The 21,850-nt window shown below is 40.2% G+C and overlaps 1 protein-coding gene across 1 annotated transcript in view; it reads left to right on the plus strand.

The window, feature by feature from the left end:
* The window catches only part of YWHAQ (tyrosine 3-monooxygenase/tryptophan 5-monooxygenase activation protein theta), a 45,878-nt gene that overhangs the window by 2,273 nt on the left and 21,755 nt on the right, over positions 1 to 21,850 (plus strand). The gene's annotated exons all lie outside the window — the stretch shown is intronic.

Consider the following 21,850-nt stretch of genomic DNA (forward strand, 5'->3'; position numbering starts at 1 on the left):
CTCAAGTCCATCTATACCATTATGCAAGTATGCTTATCTGTCTGCAGTAACTGGGTTGGAAGGGAAAACAAGAAAGCTTCTTTCTTCCTTTTGTGGTTCTTGATTAATAAAACAGTTGTAAGCATCCAGATTAACTGAGTGATATCTAAGAAGAAAAGGAGTACTTGTGGCACCTTAGAGACTAACCAATTTATTTGAGCATAAGCTTTCGTGAGCTACAGCTCACTTCATTGGATGAAGCTGTAGCTCACGAAAGCTTATGCTCAAATAAATTGGTTAGTCTGTAAGGTGCCACAAGTACTCCTTTTCTTTTTGCAAATACAGACTAACTCGGCTGCTACTCTGAAACCTGAGTGATATCTGAATTATCTGCTTTGGTGTCTTCAGTTGGGTGTTGGTCACAAACTTCTGTGTTACCTCAGATCAAGAGGAGACTTGTAAGAAGTTGAATAGTTTTAGAGGTGGTCTTAATATAAAATATACATTTTATTCATATAAAATATAAAGCCTTTTTCAGTGAAGGTGTAAATATTAAATCTGTAGAAAATTAGGCTTCCTGCACTTGCAGATGTACTCTTCAGACTGCCTTGCATGGTAGAGATGCAGCCATTGTGGAATAATGCAAAACTACAAAGATTTAAGCTTGTAAGAGGTGCTGTAGATGAATACAAGAGTACAGAAATGCTGCTTTTTTTTAAGCCAGTGCCCTAGTCTTCTAGATGTTCGCAGTGGTGCAAATATGCTGCATTACAGTGGGGGCTGAATCTGTATCAGCAGTGCAGAAGGTGTAGCACCCTATTCCACATGATCAGTGAAAGTTCTGGCTGCAGAAAGCTAGATAGATGTCTAATGCAGTTAGAAACATGTAGCAAATCTTGAATACTTTATTATCAATGTAATGATAAAATAACGTTTCAAGTGGTATCTAATATTTCAGGCATCTTAGGACAAGAAGAGGTGATAGCAAGTTCTTACAAATAAACTAGTATTTCTAGTTTAACCAGGAGGTAAACTTGTACTCACTTGGATTAGGAGACTTGTGTTTATTGCTTTCTCTTTCAGTAGTCATTTAGAAGCAAAATCAAGCCAAGAATTCTAGCTTATCTGACAAGGGAGAACATTTTCCTGGGTTTTGTGGAAATACTTACACATTCCAATGTTTGCTGTCACCTAGAATTCTTTTTCTGAATTAAAAATATGGTCTAACAATTCTAAGCAGTTTTCTTATAAAGATTTATTTGAAGCTATTTGGTAAATCAGTCAAAACAATTACTACTTTTTCCTTAATACGCTTAAAGGGTATTTACTTTCTTTAAAAAAGTCTACTGTTTCAGGCATGGTTAAAACTTGCTAAAGCTTCATTTTTTTAAAAAAATAGTATGACTCATAAACCGCAGGTTTAGACTGATTCTTGTTTCCTGTGGCAGAATTCTAATTAGACTTACTGGTGTGCCATTATTTTACAATGGGGCTCCCTCAAATCATCTCTCCTCTTCTGTGATCACTCTAGCCACCAGTGTGTTGGAATTCATACACCCAACCAGCCCTCCAGACTTTGAGACTTTTACCCCCTTGTCAAATTGAATTCTCAAGAGGTTTTGTGATTAAACCGTCTCATCCTGTTTGTTACTTCATCTTAATAGATGCTTCTCTAAGTGGTCTAGTGCAGTGCTACTCAAAGTGGTGGTCTGCGGACCGGTGCTGGTCCGTGAGCCGTCGGCTGCCAGTCTGCACGCACATTGGGAAAAAAAAAAAAATTCCAGTCCCCCACATCAGATAGCTTGAGATGCACTGGTCTAGTGGCTCTGGAACTGAATGAGATGTGAGCATTGAGCCCTTTTGGGTCTTGTCTATGTTGAAGTTACCCTGTTTTAGTCAGTTGGTCAGTAACTGGTGTAGTGGCACTAGTGCAAATGTGTAATGTTCACAAAGATGATATATGTGCGTATCCCAGTAAACTTATCCTAGTTTCACTGAACATGCTCCCTCTGCTCTCATCTGGGGCTTCACTGGCAACTGCCTGTTTTCATTTGCCCCTAAAGTCTGCAGGAAGTAGTGAAGACAGAAACCTACAAAGCCACATGCTTTTCCTGTTCCCTGGCATCAGCAGAAACAAAGATGCACATCTTCCTGTAGTGGGGGGCGGGAGGGAGGGGGGGAGAAGGGGGTTTATTATCAGTTTTCACTGCTAGCTATGATACTGCTGCTTTCCCTCCTAGCACCATCTTCAGTTTTATCCCATTTTCTTTTTCGTTACCTTCATTCTGCCACTACTCTGTTCCATGAGTCAGCAACTGAAAGATTGAAACTGCCACTATAAAGAACAAATTTCCCAGTGATTGTATATGAATTAGAGAAGGAACAAAAAGTGCTCTAGTGAGCCCCCTTCAGCACATCATACCTTTTAATCAAATTTCAAAGTAACTTGAAGTTATTCCTGGTTTCCAGGAATATTAAGTTCCGACTCTGGTAAGCTACCTCTCAAAGGTTATCACTTTAGTACAAAACTTCTCTGTAGTCTAGGCTGTGGTAAATGCAATAACTGTTTGCAAACAATATGGAAGGGATCCTTGTCAGTCACTAAACTGTTGCAATCTAAAAAGGGTGGATATTTTGGGTGCAGAAGGTGGCTGCTATTACTCAGTTATGTTACTAACAAAATATTTTGTCGCTGTCTATACAGCTCAGCTTTCACAAATTTATATATGCTGTTCTAGAAATCTGCATATATAAATCTGCAGCATGTGAAATACTGCTAAGTAGAACTTCAGAGTTATGAATACCAGAGTTATGAAGTGACCAGTCAAACTGCACACATCATTTGGAATTGGAAGTATGCAGCCAGACAGCAGCAATGCCCCCCCCCCAAAAAAAGGGGGGGGCAAATACAACACCATACTACAGTAACTCTTCACTTAAAGTTGTCCTGGTTAACTTTGTTATGTTGCTGATCAATTAGGGAAGATGCTAGTTTAAAGTTGTGCAATGCTCCCTTATAATGTTGTTTGGCAGCTGCCTGCTTTGTCCACTGCTTGCAGGAAGAGCAGCCCATTGCAGCTAGCTGGTGGGGACTTAGAACCAGGGTGGACCGGCAGCCCCCCTGTCAGCTCCCCATTCCCCTAAGTTCCCCATGTGACAGCTGCCCAGGAGGTTATCAATTGCGAGCAGTTCAACTGTCCTTTCTCCCACTGCCATGTGCTGCTCCTACCCCCTGCCTTGGAGCTGCAAGCCTCCTGCTTGCTGGGGGGTGTGGGGGAAATGAAGAGGGTGGGGCTAATATCAAGATGTCCCCCTGCTCCTGCACCCCACTTACCCCATCTTCCATGGAGCGGGGGGGGGGGGGGGGGGATACATGACAGGGCTCAGGACAGAAGGAGCTTCCTGGCAGCAGCTGTGTCTCAGCTTGCTGATTAGCTTAAAAAGGCAGTGTACTTAAGAGTGGAGTCAGTGTACTTAAAGGAGCAATGCACATCTCTCTCTCTTACACACAGGGTCTGTCTCTCTCTCTCTGTTTGCCATGCTGTCTCCCCTCCCTCCATTCGTGCTGCCTTGTAGAGTGTGAGGCTACATTAACAATGAGTTAACCCTTGAGGATTCAGCCAATTGCTAGTTCATCATTTAGCAGTAAGGCATCACCTGGGAAATATCCCACCCTCTGACTTCACCACTTCAACCAAGCTTCACAATCATCATTTCTGTGTACCAGTATTGTTTGTTTAAAACTTATTGTGTGTGTATGTGTGTATATATATATTAGTCTTTTGTCTGGTGAAAAAAAATTCCTTGGAACCTAACCCCCCCGTTTACATTAATTCTTATGGGGAAATTGAATTTGCTTAACATCTTTTCGCTTAAAGTCACATTTTTCAGGAACATAACTACAACCTTAAGCAAGGAGTTACTGTATGTTAGCCATAAACTACTTTAAAAAAAAAAAGGGAAAGTTTAAAAAAGATTTGACATGGTAAGCAAACTGTTTCTCTGCTTATTTCATTTAAATTAAGATGGTTAAAAGCAGCATTTTTCTTCTGCATAGTAAAGTTTCAAAGCTGTATTTAGTCATTGTTCAGTAGTAGACATCTGAAAACAACAACAACATTTTGTTCAGAGTGACAAACAACCTCCATTCATGAGGTGTTCATAACTGTGAGGTTCTACTGTCGTTAAATAACAAAAATGCTGTAACATTGAGCCTGACATTCCTTTTTTCCCTAAAGAGTGCTCCAGCTCTCCTGGTTTAATAATAATAATCATAATTTTTTAAAAAAATTTACTATTCTTATCTCCACTGAAATACTTGTACTGCAGGCCGTTTTAAATTCTTAATTTGATTTTAAGTTACCTGCTCTCTTGCAAGCCATTCACATACAGCTCTCATCAGTGGACACAGTTGGTCACAACTGTGTGATAAGATGTTATTGGTGCTAATTGTGTCCCAAAAGCAGAAGATGGAACTTAAGATAATCTTGATGAAGTTTCACAGGTGATGGGGGATTTAATCCTTCAGGCAAGAGAATGGTCATTGAAACAAAAGCATAGCACGGTTACGGTATGGCTTTGGCAGAAAACTTGCAGTTTGAATGTCATTTATTGCCCATATGCTGAGAAACTTTCAGTAAAGCTGGTTTAATTCCTTGACTGTTCTACTGGATACTACTGAATGACTAAAACTGTGGAATTTTCAAAAGTGCGTAAGTGATTTAGGAGCACAAGTCCCAAGTCACTGTGCTTTTGAAGATCTCACAATTCCCCACACTTGGTGGCATGGAATTTGATTTCTATATAACTGATTATAAATAACTGTTTCTATATAACTGATGAATAAAGAGTTTTAGAAAGATAAAGTAAACAATCCATAACTTCTACTTTTATGAGTGTGGTTAAATGTAGTGTTAAACTTGCCTGGCATGCTCAAAGCTTGAGCATATTAACATTGCTGCATTCGCAATCATCCAGTGCATCTTAATGGCTACAGCTTTCAGGTTTTTAAAAGATGGAATAGTTCCAAATGCACCATACTATCAAAAGCTGTGGTGCACCCTTCCTTTGAGAAGCAATTAAAGTGTGGTGTAGCAGAGTGTAAACAGTACAGTGGTGGCTGAGAACCTTTTGATTGCTACTTGTATGCTACTGATACCAGTCTTGATTCCTAGCTTTGCTGCCTTTTGTGTGGAGAGAAGGGAATGGAGATTTTTCACAATATGGCAGGCTTCTGTGATACCGTGTACCAAGTTCAAGGTCCTTAGTACTTCACCCTTCAAGGGACATATCAGATTGCAAATGTTTCTCAAAGTTCATTATTTCATGTTTAATTTGTGTACTTTCTGTGTTAGATAACTTTGTATATCAGTTTCTATGTCCCTAGTTCGTTGGGGCTTTTAATACAACAAAGGGAAGAGATTTTTAAATTGAAAATAAATTGGTACGGTAATGTGTGGACAGTACTGAAACTAAATCTTAAAATTTAAGAATGGCTAACTTTCGAGATGCTGATGTTCCTTGTTTCGTGCCTTTTCTATTTAAAAAAAAAAAAAAAAGTCCCTCAAATTGTAGCCGCTTTGAGTCAATCATGCGGGTCAGGTACCTAATCAGGAAACAGCATAAAATACTGTCATCCCACCTCTCAAAGCTTGTTGTGTGATGGCTGATCAGACTTTCTTACCAGGCTAACATGGTGGCTACTAGTTTTTTAAAATGTATCAGAAATCAGTCATTTGATCAGTAAAATGATTCAAGAAGGATGTTGTTAAACTGGAGAGGGGTCTGAGGAGAGCCATGAGAGTGACAAAAGGATTAGGGAAAACATGCTGTATGTGATTTAGAGAGAGCTCCTTTTTAGCTTAAAGAGACGGTTTAAGGGGTGACTTGATCAGATTCTGTAAGTACATATATGGGGAACAAACTTGTTCTCTCCAATCTAGTATGCAAAGTTTTAACAGGATCCAATGGCTGGAAATTGAAGCTAGACAAATTCAAACTGGAAATGAGGCATACATTTTTAACAGTGAGTGTGATTTAACTATTGGAACAATTTTACCAACGCTCGTGGTAGATTCTTCATCACTTGCAGTTTTTTAAATCAACATAGGATGATTTTCTAACAGATACTCTAGTTCATAAGAAATCATTGTGGGGAAATTCTATAGCCTGTGTTAAACAGGAGGGCAGATTAGATCAGTGGTGGGCAACCCGCGGGCTGCACACGCCCCATCAGGATAATCCGCTGGCGTGCTGCCAGACAGGTTGTTTACATTTGCATGGCCCCCCACTGCTCCCAGTGGCCGCAATTCGCCGTTCCTGGCCAATGGGAGCTGCAGGCAGTGGCGGCCAGCACATCCCTGTGGCCCATGCCACTTCCCGCAGCTACCATTGGCCGGGAACAGCAAACCGCAGCCGCTGGGAGATGCGGGCGGCCATGCAAATGTAAACAACCTGTCTGGCGGCCCGCCAGCGGGTTACCCTGACGGGCCACAGGTTGCCCACCACTGGACTAGATGATCACAGTGTAGTCCCTTTTGGCCTTGGAATCTATTAATTTAGAAAGGCTATTGGTAACCTCACTTGAGTTGCTAACCGTAAATGCGCTGTGGCTGTTTTATTTTAGAGCAGTTTTATTTCACATTGAATAAAATGGCGTACACTACCAACTTTAGGGTTGGATCTATAGAACTACACTTTCTCCTGATGAGAGAATGCTTAGACATAATGGAACGTTAATATCAGATGACAGCTTTAATATTTGAAAGAAACTGTGCGCATTAGGACAGGTTTCAGAGTAACAGCCGTGTTAGTCTGTATTCGCACAAAGAAAAGGAGTCCTTGTGGCACCTTAGAGACTAACCAATTTATTTGAGCATGAGCTTTCGTGAGGTGAGCTGTAGCTCACGAAAGCTCATGCTCAAATAAATTGGTTAGTCTCTAAGGTGCCACAAGGACTCCTTTTCTTTGTGCGCATTAGGACATCTTGCGTTTCCCTAAGCTGCCCAAAACATCATTAGCAAAGGCTAATGTAATAAGGAGTGCGAAGAAGCCTATTTGCAGCCTCTGCCAAGTATAGTTTACATAGGCATTGGAACTTGTGTTCACTTGATTTTTTTTTTTAATGTGAATGTTTCTTGTGGATACAAAACTGAACTAGTGGTTGCAGTGCTGATTAGCTCTTTAAATCCTGTTTCTCTATATTTTCCATTCTTTCCATGGGTGGGTTTTTGTAACAGTAGACTTCAAAAGTCAGATATGAGAATAGGGTTATTGTATAAACTCAATCTTGTATATTAAAACAGAGGTTTTTGAATATACTTACATTTTCAAAAGAAGGTAATTAGCACTATTTAATAAAACTTGAGATGATTGATTGCTCTCTCAGATTCTGAGACATCTGCTGGAGCAGTTACATGGTTATCACAGACACAGAATAGGCTTTCAACCTAAATCTCTTAGATTATGATGAAGTAAAAAAAACCAACTCCCAAATTGGCATTTTTTTATCTGAATTCTGCTGGAGAGACCCTTGTCTCTTACAAAGGCTTCAGAAATAAACTAAGGCTTTTATTACTCATTTCACTAATTCAACAGTGTTCATGTTTGATATTAACCTTGTTTTATGTTGCCCCTGGATCTTCAGTGAACTGTAAAATTTTGTACTGAAATGCATACAATTGTAAATGTAATCCATAGGGTGTGGCAGCTGAATAGAAGACAGTATGGTCTATTGACAGCTGAGATGATGTCAAAATCAGTTTGGTTGGAAAGAATAATCACATTAGCTGATTTCATTGTTTATATTAGTAATGTTGATACTGAGTTTGAGTTAATTGCCTCAAAGACAACTGGGGCATATCTGAGGCAACCACTGCATGAGTTTACCCTTTGTTCACAATTTGAACCATAAAGAGTAGAAACAATTATGATAATTCAAAAGTTTAGATTCTACAATGTGATTCTGTAGAGGAAGAATCATGGTGTGCACATAATTCAGAGTATTCCTATTCTCTGCTTTCAGTAAGAGGTTACTATTTTGGAAAGTAGTATGAATGGGGTGGAAAGGATAGGCAATGCACCTTTTAATATATATATGCGTGTGTACAGTAGGAATCATGAAACTTCATCTTGAGAAATCTTTCCTACTTCAAATTGTACATACAGGTTTCTTACAGGGTGGATTGATTTAAATCATGATTTTAAATCGGCAAGCAGGAAACCTTGATTTAAATCTATTTACTTGTGTTTTGCACTTGTACAATTTATTAAAGAGAGGCTGATTCTCATTGGTAACCATTAAAACATGTCACTTTGCAACTACATTTGGTGCGTCTCTTTGCTAACCAGGAGTATACACTATATGTATTCTCATTTATTTAAGAAGGTATATAGAATAACTTTTTAACTAGATTAATTTTTGGCTTGCAATTTGTGTCAAGCTCTATTTGGATGGAAATTCATAGTCAATTAGAAATGCACAAAAACAGCATTTTTATTATTTAATAGAACTACCTTTAGTGTCCTGGGTACACAGTCTTTTCAATTTTTGCATTCAATGTTTTGCATATAAACCTTTTTTTAGTAAACACAGGCAGTATTATCTGTAGTTATTTAATTGAATTGATTGTATCTGATCACTATGTCCTTCAAGACTTTAGAACTAGTAGATCTCATCCTCTCTGTTCTTCTGATTGGTAGAAGAAAACAAGCTTTCCTGCTTTTTCAACTCAGTTGGTTTCTTGACTGGTATGAGCTAGTAATTGAACTAAACTAGAGGAGTAGACTGTAACTAAGGAGGAGTCTCCATCTGCAGAAAGAGGCTACTGCTGTCAAAAGCTGGTTTAGCACTTCAACAAATTCAGATTCCAGTTGATTAGCCAGTGACTTTTTTAAAACTCAGCAAGAACTGTGTACTTCTGAATAGTAATTATTTTTGTATTTAATTTAAATGACTTTAATAGATATCAGCTTAGTCCTCAACATAAGTTTTTTAAATTTCAAATTTAATTGTAATAAAAAAATTTAACAACTTTAGAATACTTTTAAAAAACGCCTGTATTTAATATCAATTTAAAAACATCTGACGCCTTTTTAAAAAGTCATTGATTTTAATCCACCTGATTTCTTATGGAATTCATTGAAATTTGAATCAGGAAGAACTGACTCTGGTGTTGCTCAAGATTCGATTTTTTTTTTCTCTTTCAATCTGACCTAATTGACATCTTATTAGTGTGATCCAATTTCAGAGCATTTGAGTTCCGTGATGTCTGTTATATTAATATCTAGAGAATGTTGCCCGCTTCTTGTTTACAATGCCACCTGCAAGTGAGAACAGGTGTTCACATGGCTCTGCTGTAGCTGGTGTCGCAAGATATTTACGTGCCAGATGCACTAAAGATTAATATGTCTCTTCATGCTTCAGCCATCATTCCAGAGCATGTGTCCATACTGATGACAGGTTCTGCTCGATAACTATCCAAAGCAATGCAGACCAACACATGTTCATTTTCATCATCTGAGTTAGATGCTACCAGCAGAAGGTTGATTTTTCTTTTTTGGTGATTCGGGTTTGTAGTTTCCATACCAGTGCGTTGCTCTCTTAAGACTTCTGAATGCACGCAGGACAACTTGTCCCTCTCAGATTTTGAAAGCCACTTCAAATTCTTAAACCTTGGGTCAAGTGGTGTAGCTGTCTTTAGAAATCTCACATTGGTACCTTCTTTGCATTTTGTCAAATCTGCGGTGAAATTGTTCTTAAAAATGAACAAAGTGCTGGGTCATCATCCAAGACTGCTATAACATGAAATATAGGGCAGAATGCCCTATAAGGTAAAACAGAGCAGAAGATGTACAGTGTCTCCCCCCTGGTGCCGCGCCCCCCTCCCCCCCAGGAGTTCAGTCACAAAGGTAATTAACACATTTTTTAACGAGCGTCCTCAGCGTGGAAGCATGTCCTCTGGAATGGTGGCTGGAATGTAAGTAGGAAGCAGGCAGCATTATCTCCTTTAAATGTAAACAAACTTGTTTGTCTTAGCAATTGGCTGAACAAGTAGTAGGACTGAGTGGATTTGTAGACTCTAGAGTTTTACATTTTGTTTTTGAGTGCAGTTGTGTAACAAATTATATTTGTAAGTTGCATTTTCACAATACGTATTGCACTACAGTACTTGTGTGAGGTGAATTGAAAAATACTATTTATCATTTTTACAGTGCAAATATTTGTAATACAAAGTGTACAGTGCTCACATTTTTTATTTTGTGTTGTAATTGATATCAATATATTTGAAAATGTAGAAAACATCCAAAATATTTAATAAATTTCAACTGGTATTCTTTTTAACAGTGCTATTAAAACTGCGATTAATTTTTTTAATCACAATTTTTTGAGTTAATTGCATGAGTTAACTGCGATTAATCAACAGCCCTAAAAAAACCCTCTCTAATTCTTGTGGAAATTTCTTGTTAAATTTCTGTTATAAGTACATGATTTTGGAAAGGCTACATTTAAAAAGTTAAAAGGATAAAATTTAATCCAACAAGCTATATAAAACTGTGAGATTTATGAATGTTGTTACCACTCCATAGTTGAGCTTGAGACTTCTTTGAAGTCTGCCTGTAATCCCTGACTCTAGAATCCTCTGTGGTTATTTTTTCCATTTCAGATTTTGTCACGAGATAATTTTGCCCAGATTATGATGGATTCAGCAGGCTGTCAGATACTGGATTCAGGGGAAAAGGAGGAACTGTGGTCCCATGTGTAAATGTGCATCCCATATGTAAATTTCTTCTTGGGGGAGAGAAGAAAGTAGGAGAGGTGTTTTAAAACAATCTGGATAGTGGGTTGCTGCTGTTTCGTTGAATTGAATATCTTCAGAGTATCTTCACCAATTGGCCGATAGACTTGGTGCTTTTTTTCTACAGTTGGCAACCATTCAGAAACCAGTCAAATTTAGCAGAGTTGATAATGCCAGAACCATAATTTAAAACTATATATAAATTAGGATTCTGGGTGAGATTCCAAATTGTTGAACACCGGAGCAGAAATGCAATTTACAGATGGAAGAAACTCCCCTACTAGGGGCTTCCACAATGTGGAATCAGTTCTGTCTAGCAGTCCTCAAACTAGATGGCCAAATTGAACAAGAGAAATCTTGGACTACAACATTCAGGATCCTAGAACTGAATGCTGTTTTGGAGGAGGTTGCAAAATCCATCCAGTGACATTATGTATCGTGTCATCTGGCAATTCAGCAGAGGTCCTACACTGGGGCAGATTCTTTCTGCACCCAGGAGGTGGCTATGTTATGAGAGGAGTTAAGCTTAAGTACCTGTGGAATGTGTTAGGCGCTCACTCTATATGCGTTCTTAATCTTAATACTGAAACATAACCTGAAACTCATGATAAATATAAGTTGAGATCCTGAATTTATCAACTGTATGTAGGTAAAACATTGTGATCTTAGCAATGGCTAAGAAATGCAGCAACAGCCGTTCCTTTTTCAGAGGCTATTTGAGAAAGGTAAACTAATGTCCTGACTCCGTGGAAATCTGAATTAATTTGGGGGTAAAGTTGGGAACAGAGCAAAGGGTTACTTGGTCATTGTGAAAAATAAGAAAGGAAACTAACTGACAGAGGGCAGTTGGCTCATCAACTCTTTGTGTTTAGGTAATGGCAACTAAAAGGACTACCTTTATTGTCTGGGTGACTCTTCATAGCTTCCATAGTCTTAAGGCTATTATGAACTGGTAAAACTAATTTATGAAGACTGTTGATGGGGAAAACAAGGTTCCAGCAACCAAAGTCTTGTGTACATATTAAGTCAATGTTTCAAAAAAGTGATTAGTTAATCATACTCGTTTAAGTCAGCATGTTGATAGACAAGGGTCTTGCTGCTTAGCTATGACTCCTACCAGGTTAAACATCCTTGCATCTGACACCCTTTTGGGGGGAACTTCCTCTTTTATAATGTATGCATGCATAAAAATATAAGCTGCTTAGAACAACCTAAGGGATGCAGTTTCTAGAAAGAGGGAAAACCTGAACCTTGCAATAATTGAAAAATTACATTTTATTAAGATTTCAGTGGGTCATTTCTTCTGCTTGCCTGACAATCATTTTATACAAGCATAAACCTCCTAAAGGAGCTGTTGGTAGACCAGATAGACTGGAGAGCTTAAGGGGACTGTCTGTGACTCTATAGTAATATTGTTACTATACAGTGATCTAGGAGTTGACATTTGTTACTGGCTTGGTGAAATGTAATTGTAGAACATACCACCAGTTCAGGTGTCTGCCCAGAGGTTGGCACTCATGGTCGAGAAACGCTCCAGACAGTGCTGACTAATATTACTAATATTAGTGAGAGTCATTCAAAAAAATGGAAATGAAAAAAGGTAACACTGTACAACAGTGTTTCCTCAACTGGGTTGTGACCACCCCTCCCCCCAATGGATATTGTGAAAGGGTAAGTGGGAGTTGGGAGGGTTTGAGATGTCAAGCCAGGAGGGAGGAGGGTAAGGAGTAAGGTGTGGGAGGCAGGGGCCTTGGAGGGAGCACAGCTCACATCTGGATTCTGCTCTGCCTGCTTGGTGGTCCTGCTGGAACCCACAGCAGCTCCTCTCAGTGCAATAGGAAGTCCCAAGCCAGCAGGGAGGCATAAGGGGGGAGGGGGAAGAGGTGCAGCATGGGCCAGGAATGCCATTTAGGAGTGCAGCTGTTCATGATTTCATCCCAGGGAAGGCATTAGAGGCACAGAGAGTTGGCTCTCAAGCGGCTGGTCCCTGGTAGCAGATTCCAAGGGTTGATGGTGCTGAGCCCCCCCAGCCTGGCAGGGAGGGGGAACCTGTGCTGCTGACACTGCTGAAGTAGGGATGCCCAGTCTGGATTGCAATGGCAACTCCCTCCTGCAGAAGGGGTTAGCAAGGCTGGATGTGGATTGGGGGATGTAGGGCTGGAAAACTTGCTCTCTTCCCTGAAATATGTGAATTGGCATCATTGCTGGCCCTGGAGGAGTCGCATTAAGAGGTGAGCCCAAAGGAGGACATGGGATGAAATGTTCGGGAGCCTAACCACTGCTCTAGAAGCTATGAAAACTGAAGATAATTAATTTGGAGTTCTGCACCAAGGCACTCATTTGGATCAATGTAAATCTTAAAATAGCATTGGTGAAACAGCAAAAAGTTCCAGTTTCAGACTGGATCGGAAGCTCACCTGGTCAGGTATCCTTTTTCCAATACAAGATTTTCAAATAAGGTAATAAAATCTACCATGGAAAATAGTCTATGGGAACAATTCCTTCATGATCCCATGAGTGGTTAGCACATGCCCTGAAACATGAGGGTTTTATATATTTTAAACTCTATCCTGTCTATTGTAACTGCATGTTGTTATCCATTTGTGTTTCCTCCTTTTTGAATGTCCGCTCGGCTTTTTTCCATATACCTTTTGCTATTGCATGCATCCATCTCTGCTGAATTGTATCCAATATTTTTGTCTTTCCTAATATGGACGTTGTTCCATGTTTCTGAACGTTTCCTTCCTTCCTTTCTTCCTTCCTTTCACCTTGAGAAGGCATGATCAGAGTAAAATGTTCCATTTTGGAGTATACTAATAACCTGAAATTATAATTTCAGTGAATCCTAATCCATTCTTTAGACATTTGAATGTTTGCTTTTCTGACTACCTTTTTCAGTGAGCAGGGGCTTTCATTAAGCTGTCAATAATGACATCAAATGGTCTACCTGAATTATTACTTATTTACTAACAATATCTGAGTTGTAAAAACTACTACTTTCTTTTTTCAATACTGAATTTCATATACCAGGGTGCTCTCCATTCACCTGTCTGTTAAGGCTCTTGAGTGCCTCAGGGCTTGTCTACATTTGAAATGCTACAGAGGTGCAGCTGTAATGCTTCATCTCCTTCAGAGGCGATAACTAGGTCAACGGAAGAATTCTTTAGTCAACATAGCGCTGTGTATGCCGGGGGTTAGGTCAGCTTAACCTTGCCACTCAGAAGTGTGGAGTTTTCACACCCTTGACGATGTAACTGGGCTACCTTAACTTTGAGTGTAAACCAGGCCTCAGTCTTTAGTTCTGACTTAAATTTTGCCATCTCATTCCCCCCATTTGTCCTTTCTAGGTCACTAGTGAATATTTCCAACCCTGATAATAAGGGACCACAGGTAAAGTATGTCAAACTTACCATTTATTCTTATTTTGTCTCTTTGCCAGTTTCTGATCAATGACAGAAGTTTACCTCTGATCTAGTGATTATGTGGTTTCCTGAAGACTTTTGTGTTGGCCTTTAGGGTTCTAAAGTGCCTTACAAACAATTCTGTCCATTTATAAATTGCCTATATTAATAAATCTCCATTTCAAGAATATTGTGCGTCTGTGACCATTGACTTCTGTAACTTTTTGCTACTTAATTCAGATGCCTATATTTAAACATAGTGACTGGCACAAGCTTTTTTCCCTGCTAAGGGGCAAGCTATCCACTTGGTGAAGTGAAGAGCTGCTGTTTTGAGGCAACAGAAGTTCCATGGATTTAGGAAAAACTTTAACTATAAGGATAGTTAAGGAGCCTGGAATAGGCTTCCAAAGAAGGTTGTGGAATCCCTGTCATTGGTAGGGTCCTACCAAATTCACGGCCATGAAAAACTCATCACAGACCCTGAAATCTGTGTGGTGTGTGGTTTTTTTTGTTTGTTTGTTTTTTAACCCTATACTATACAGATTTCACTGGGAAGACCAGCATTTCAAATTGGGGGTCCTGACCCAAAAGGGAGTTGCAGGAGAATCAAAAGGTTATTTTCATGGAGGTCATGATATTGCCACCCTTACTTCTGTGCTGCCTTCAGAGCTGGGTGGCTGTTGGCCAGGCACCTATCTCTGACAGCAGTGCCCCGGAAGCAGCAGTGCAGAAGTAAGAGTAGCAATACCATACCATGCCATCCTTACCTCTGCTGCTGCTAGAGGTAGCTCTGCCTTCAGAACTGGGATCCCAGCCAGCAGCTGCTGTTCTCCAGCTGCCCAGCTCTGAAGGCAGCACAGAGGTAAGGGTAGCAGTATCGCAACCCCCTCTACAATAACCTTGTGGGAAAGAAACCACCCACCCACCCCTTCCATCCAAAGAAACCCTCCTTTTTTGATCAGGACCCATGCAATTACAACATTGTGAAATTTCAGATTTAGCTGACATCATGAAACTTATGATTTTTAAAATCCTATGACCCTGAAATTGACCAAAATGGATCATGAATTTGGTAGGGCCCTAGTCATTGGGGGATCTTTAAGAACAGTTAGACTAGGGGTGGCCAACCTATGGCTCCGGAGCCACATGCGGCTCTTGAAGTTAATATGCAGCTCTGTGTATAGGCACCGACTCCAGGGCTGGAGCTACAGGCGCCAACTTTCCAATGTGTCGGGGGGTGTTCACTGCTCACCCCTGGCTCTGCCACAGGCCCTGCCCCCACTCCACCCCTTCCCACCCCCTCCTCTGAGCCTTCCATGCCCTTGCTCCTTCCCCCTTCCCGAGTCTCCTGCATGCCACGAAACAGCTGATCTGGAGGTGCAGGGAGGTGCTGATTGGTGGGACTTGCCAGTGGGTGGGAGGCTGCTGATGTATTACTGTGGCTCTTTGGCAATGTACAGTGGTAAATTCTGGCTCCTTCTCAGGCTCGGGTTGGCCATCTCTGGTTTAGACAAACACGTATCAGAGATGATCTTGGTATACAGTTGTCCCAGTTAACAACATTGTTTCGTTGTTACATCGCTGATCTATTAGAGAACATACACATTTTAAAGTTGCGCAATGTTTGGCCTTGGGGGCTTGGAACCAGGGTGGGCCATCAGCCCCCAATCAGGTCCCTTCCACCACCCCCAGCGCCTCCTGCTTGCCGTCAGCCCCACAGATCAGCAACTCCTTCCCCCCACCCCATTCCTCCCCGCGCCTCCTGTCTGCAGCAATCAGCTATTTAGCAGGGTTCAGGAGTTGGTGGGGGGAGGAGTGAGAACACAGCATGTAGCTTGTCCCTGCTCCCCCCAGAGCCTCCTGAATGCCCCGAAACAGCTGATTGCTGCAGATGGGAGGAGGGGGGAGGCTGCATGCTTCCTGAGCGCTGCAAAACAGCTGATTGCTGCGGGTGGGTGGGAAGCGCGGGGCGGGGGGAGAGGAGGAGTGATGAGGTTGCTCGCCTCCTGCCTGCAGCAGTCAGCTGTTTTGCAGTGTTCAGGAGGCTGGGGGTGGGAGGAGCTTGGACGAAGCCTCTGCCCTCCCTCCACATACCTCCTGTCCGCAGCAATCAGCTGCCCTCCGGCACTTTGGAAAGAACAACAGCCAGATGCTCCATCCTCTTTCACCCTCTGACTTCACCACTTCAACAAAGCTTCACAATCATCATTGCTGAGTACAGTATTACATTGTTTAAAATTTATGCTGTATATGTATATAATGTCTCTTGTCTGGAGAAAAAAATTTCTCTGGAAACTAATCCCCCCCCCCTTACATTAATTCTTATGGGAAATTTGATTCGCTTAACATCATTTCGCTTAGTCGTGTTTTTCAAGAACATAACTACAGTGTTAAGTGAGGAGTTACTGCACTTGGTTCCAGGGTGGATAAAAATCAATGATTTTTTTGACAATCTAAAAGTACCTTTTTTAAAATTTAAAGCAGATTTTCTTAATTTAAATATTCCTTCTTTTAAAAAATCTGTTTGAAATCTGAATGTAATACAAAATGTGTAAAGGCCTAAATTTATAATCTCTTAAAACATTTAAATATAAATATGCTGAATCCTCGATCAAATCTTTGTTAGTCTGCTTTTCTACATATAGAGAGAATCGAGGGTGGAGGGGAAGGACATCTCACTTTTTTGAGCTTATGTTTTATAAATATGGCACAATAGATCTGAGTAAGTAACTCAGGAGACTCTTATTTTGCAGGAGACTTAGGCAAGTAGGAATTTAAGATCACTTTCACTTAGACATATTTGAAACTTTTCCCAGGCTGACCTGAACTAATTAGTTTAATTCACTAACTCTACAGTTCATCCCTCTGTTTAATAAATCATTTAGTTATAAATGTGAAACACGTCTTGATAAGAGAAGTTTGTGTATGCAAAATATTTTATTTAAATTACCAAGTGGAAAGCCTGGATTTAAACCAATTTTAATCAATATATTATTTAAATTAATCTACCCTGCTTGTTCCTCAGTGCATGGGCTGGACTAGATGACTTCCCTGAGGTCCCTTCCAGCTCTACATTTCTATGATTCCGTGACTTAGAACTATGCCATTAGCTATTAACACCATTTTAATCTACTTATTAAAAAACCTAACATCCTGCCTGATGTCACTGTATCTCCACTGCGATTAATTTTTATAAACTAAGATGGTGTCTTCCTGTGGACCTTTCCTATTAAGGAAAAAAACATGCTTTCCTCAGGAGTTTCACTTGAATCACCACTTCTGCAAATGTCAGTGAGACCCTATTGTAGGATTCTTGTATACATAAAGAAATTAACTTAGTACTGGAGAAGTTAATATTGAAATGTGTGGAGGGGAGTCCAGTTAAGTGAACGCATGGCAACTCCTAGTAATTATATAAATACAAATCATTGTTTCAGGTAGTTTGCAGACTGAAGTCATGACAAAATTATTTATAATTTCATAGATAACACCAAAACTCTATCTACCAAAACCAAGAGTTCCTGACATATTTATTTTTATAAAATACTGACTCAGTAATGTGCCAGTTTTTGAAAGACAGTTCAACAATATATTAGCATAATACCAAAATGACTCCTTCAAAACTATACCCAGCTCTACCCACTGCTCAAAGACAAAGGAAACAGGCCTTTGACTGTCCAGACTCTGCACTGTAGTGCTAATAGCAAGTCTCCTGCCATAACTTTCTTTTGATTTTAAACCAGGGGGCTCCCAGTGCTTGCTGTTACGTAAGATGCTTGTGAAAAATTGTAGGCGATAAAGTTGCCTGTTGGGACAGTAGTCTTTTGAGCTATAAACTTTCATCGTAACGTCAGAAGGCTGTTTCTACAATTTCCTTTTGTCCTTATTTTGGTTAGTTACTAGCTGGCTCTTCTATTTATTTGTTCCTGTATCTAATACTAGATTACTCACTATGCTAGTCCAGCCATTATTTTAGTGCTAACTGATGCAGGAGTTGTGTGGAAATCATCACACAAATAAAAATGCCGCATCAGAAATGCTGCACTCAACAAAATAATGAAAATGGGAGGCAGAGTTGGAAAGATTGCTTAGGTCTTGTGTAGACCAATTCAGTTTAAATTAGCTTTTAAACTGGTGCGAACCTTTGTGTAGACAGTTATTTTTTGCTTGAGTGTCTTAATTTGGTTTAATTTAAATTGATTGGGAATTGGCTTCAGTGGAAGTCTTCACAGAATCTTTTGCACTATTTAACTAAATTGGCTTTAAACAACATCTTTAGTTAAACTGGTGCAACTTTCATGTTAATGGCTCATGTCCTTGCAAGACCCCAGGAGTTTAGGCCCCAGACGTATGTATATGGTTTAAACATGCCTTGGGATTACATCACAAAAGATATTAAATGGAAGGAGTTTTAAATGGCCAATATCTGAAGGGGGTTATTTACAACTTAATATGTAAATTGACTGATTACTGAAAAGGAACATGACACTTCAAGTATTTGAAGAATAGAAATACCATGAAGGGTGTGGCAAATAGTGATATAGGTAGAAGTGCTGGAATGAAGAGCAAGCTATGCTCAACATCAGGAAAGCTTTCCTGAAAGATCTTCTTAACTACATGTTATAGCCTTTCAGTTGAAGTGGTGGAAGCCCGATCACTTAAGTTATCTAAAACTGGTATGAATATGTTTTAAGGAATCATTTCTGTATTTTACTGTTTAACTTGAGGCCTTTTCCATATAATTTCTATGGTTTGGTGCCTGCCAGTGCATGTTCAGTTTTTTTTCTGTGATAAATTTTGTTAGGGAGAGCTCCTACAGTAGAACCTCAGTTACAAACTGATCAGTCAACCACACACCTCATTTGGAACCAGAAGTATGCAATCAGCAGCAGCGGAGACAAAAAATAAATAATAAAAATATAGTACTGTGTTAAATGTAATCTACTAAAAAAAAGCAAAAGTTTAAAAAAATATTTGAAAAGGTAAGGAAACTGTTTTTCTGTGCTTATTTCATTGAAATGTTTAAAAGCAGCATTTTTCTTCTGCATAGTAAAGTTTCAAAGCTGTATTAAGTCAGTATTCAGTCTGTGAACTTTTGACAGAGCAACCATAACATTTTTGTTCAGTTATGAACATTTCAGAGGTACAAACAACCTTCATTCCTGAGGTATTCATAACTCTGAGGTTCTACGATATAACCAAGCAACACTAGTTTCTGGTTTACATGGATCTTCTAGAACCATAGAATTCTAATTTTTCTTGTACTTGTAAAAGAAATGTAACCAGTAAATATTTAGCCTCATTCAGAATCATCTTGGCTAGCAGGAATAGTGTGGGCAGACACATTGCAACCAAAGCTTCTAGTGCATTTGCTTAAGTGCAGTTCCATATATTTAGTCCTTAGCCAATCCTAAGCATTGGCTGCCAGTTCTTAAAACTATGTAAGCAAGCATTCAGAATCAAAATGGAAAGGGCAGACTAGGTCATCTTATCCATTTCCATGCCATATAGGAGTGTCCCTGTGTTTTCTGCAGAACTTTGTCAGGTCATTTAAACTATTTCAATAAAGGCCATTCCACTATTATTGGAAAGGAATTAAATGGAAAATCACTTCACTTGATCCCTAAATTGCTTATGGAATCTGGTGATAAAAGCCTAGTGTCTTAAATAGCTTGTCATCCAGCCCCCTCTTAATGTCTAAGAACGGTAAACTGATACACAAAGATTGGATCTGGAAGGATGGTCTTGCCTCTTTTGGAATTCTGTAATGAAAGGTAAAATACCCTTACTGACTAGGGCCGGGGAATTCTTTCTGCTTTACTGGAAAAGTCAGTGACCATTGAAATGCATCAGCCTGAAATAGGCAGTTGGTGTTCAGACATTTGGCAGGGGCACAGGAAAATGCAATCATCCACGAATACAAGCATAACTACAAGTGTTCTAAATCCACACTGATCAGTGTGCTATGAAACTAAAGCAATTTAGCACCTTTTTAACTGCTGTTGATAGTCATTTGAAGCTAATTTTGCGTGGGTGAGTTGGTCTAAGGCAGGGGTGGGCAAACTTCTTGGCCTGAGGGCCACATCGGGGTACAGAAATTGTATGGCCCACTGTCCATGCTCACAAAATTGGGGTTGGGGTGTGGGAGGGGCTGAGGGCTCTGGTTGAGGGTGCGGGCTCTGGGGTGGGGCTTGGAATGAGGAATTTGGGGTGTGGGAGAGTGCTCTGGGCTGGGACCGAGGGTGCGGGAGGGGGATCAGCACTGGAGCAGGGGTTAGGGCATGGGGAGAGGTTCTGGGGTGCAGGTTCCAAGCAGCGCTTACCTCAAGAGGCTCCCAGAAGCAGTGGCATGTCCCTTCTCCAGCTCCTACGCATGGAGTGAACCCCGACCATTGGAGCGGGGCCATGCAGCTGCTTCTGGGAGCTGCATGGTGCGGCCCCCGACCCTGCGCCCCGTCTGGAGCGGGGCTTAGCCATGTGGTGCAGCCCTTGACCCAGTGCCCTAGCTGGAGCGCCGGAGCGGGGATTGGGAAACCTGCATCATGTGACCTTGTGCTTGCCCCATGAGGTATTGCAAACCGTTCCCAAAGCACCCTGTGGCCAGTTCCACAGTGGGATAGCTACCTCAATGCACTGCTGTCTTTGCCATTTCAAGAGCTGCTAATGTGGATGCGCTCCAGCATCACAAGGAGCACAGTGTGGACACGCAACAGCGGTTTAATTCCAGCATTTTAATAAAAGTGGTATAACTTGTGCTGCAGAAACTTGCTAGTGTCGACATACCCTAAGTAAACTACTTCAACAGCCCCTGTAGCTTCACTTTGTACTGCAAAATATGGAAAACCGTTCTCTGGTGTATATTTGTATATATTGTTGCTAACTACTGTTAAATACTTTCTCAGCACTATTTGTTCTGTCATAAGTGGCATCTTTTGATGACTGAATGGCAATGTTCTTAGGAACCTAGACATATTGAAATGTTCTGTATTTTTAAGTAGTTAGGAGAACATGCTGAAGAAAACAGTATTAAAACTGAAGCTACTATTTTAAGATCTGTGGGTGAAGCTGTAGAAATTAAGTTCATTTCTCCCACATACTGCAGAAAGATTAGCTTTCCTTCAAGAGTTGAATGTTGGCTCTTGTTCAGACATCTAAGAACTTGATTAAGTGAATGCTTGCTGGGGTTTGCAACTAAATTTGTCTTGGTTTTAACATAAGATCACTAAAATCTGTTACTTCTACTCAGGCTGGAAAAGATTGCAGAAATTGAGCTCTTGCCTTTAAGCAGTATCGGCATTGACAACTGTGATCATTATCCTAATATTCTCTTGCTGACTAGGCTGATCCTGTTGAACTCTTTTTCTGAAGCTCAAATGATAAGACCTATCTTGTCTGCCTTGGTATAAAAAGTAGTGTTTGGGATTTACCGTATCATACTTACTGGATTTCAAGCTTTAGTAGCCTTGAAGTGCTTTCTACAAAATTTAATTGATACTGTTAAAATGCTTGTTAAGATGCTGTTCCTTACAAGTCAGTCAAACTTTGAGGAGTTGGTGGTAATGTCTGAGTCAGTGCAAGTAACTTAAATGGCACTTCAACTCAAGTGCTTAAGCAGTTTGACCTAAGAATCAAGTTTTAATATAACCTGAACTTCATTCAGTGAGTAACTTTTAT

The sequence above is a fragment of the Eretmochelys imbricata genome, chromosome 3 (genome assembly GCF_965152235.1).
Source record: "Eretmochelys imbricata isolate rEreImb1 chromosome 3, rEreImb1.hap1, whole genome shotgun sequence".
Classification (NCBI taxonomy): domain Eukaryota; kingdom Metazoa; phylum Chordata; order Testudines; family Cheloniidae; genus Eretmochelys; species Eretmochelys imbricata.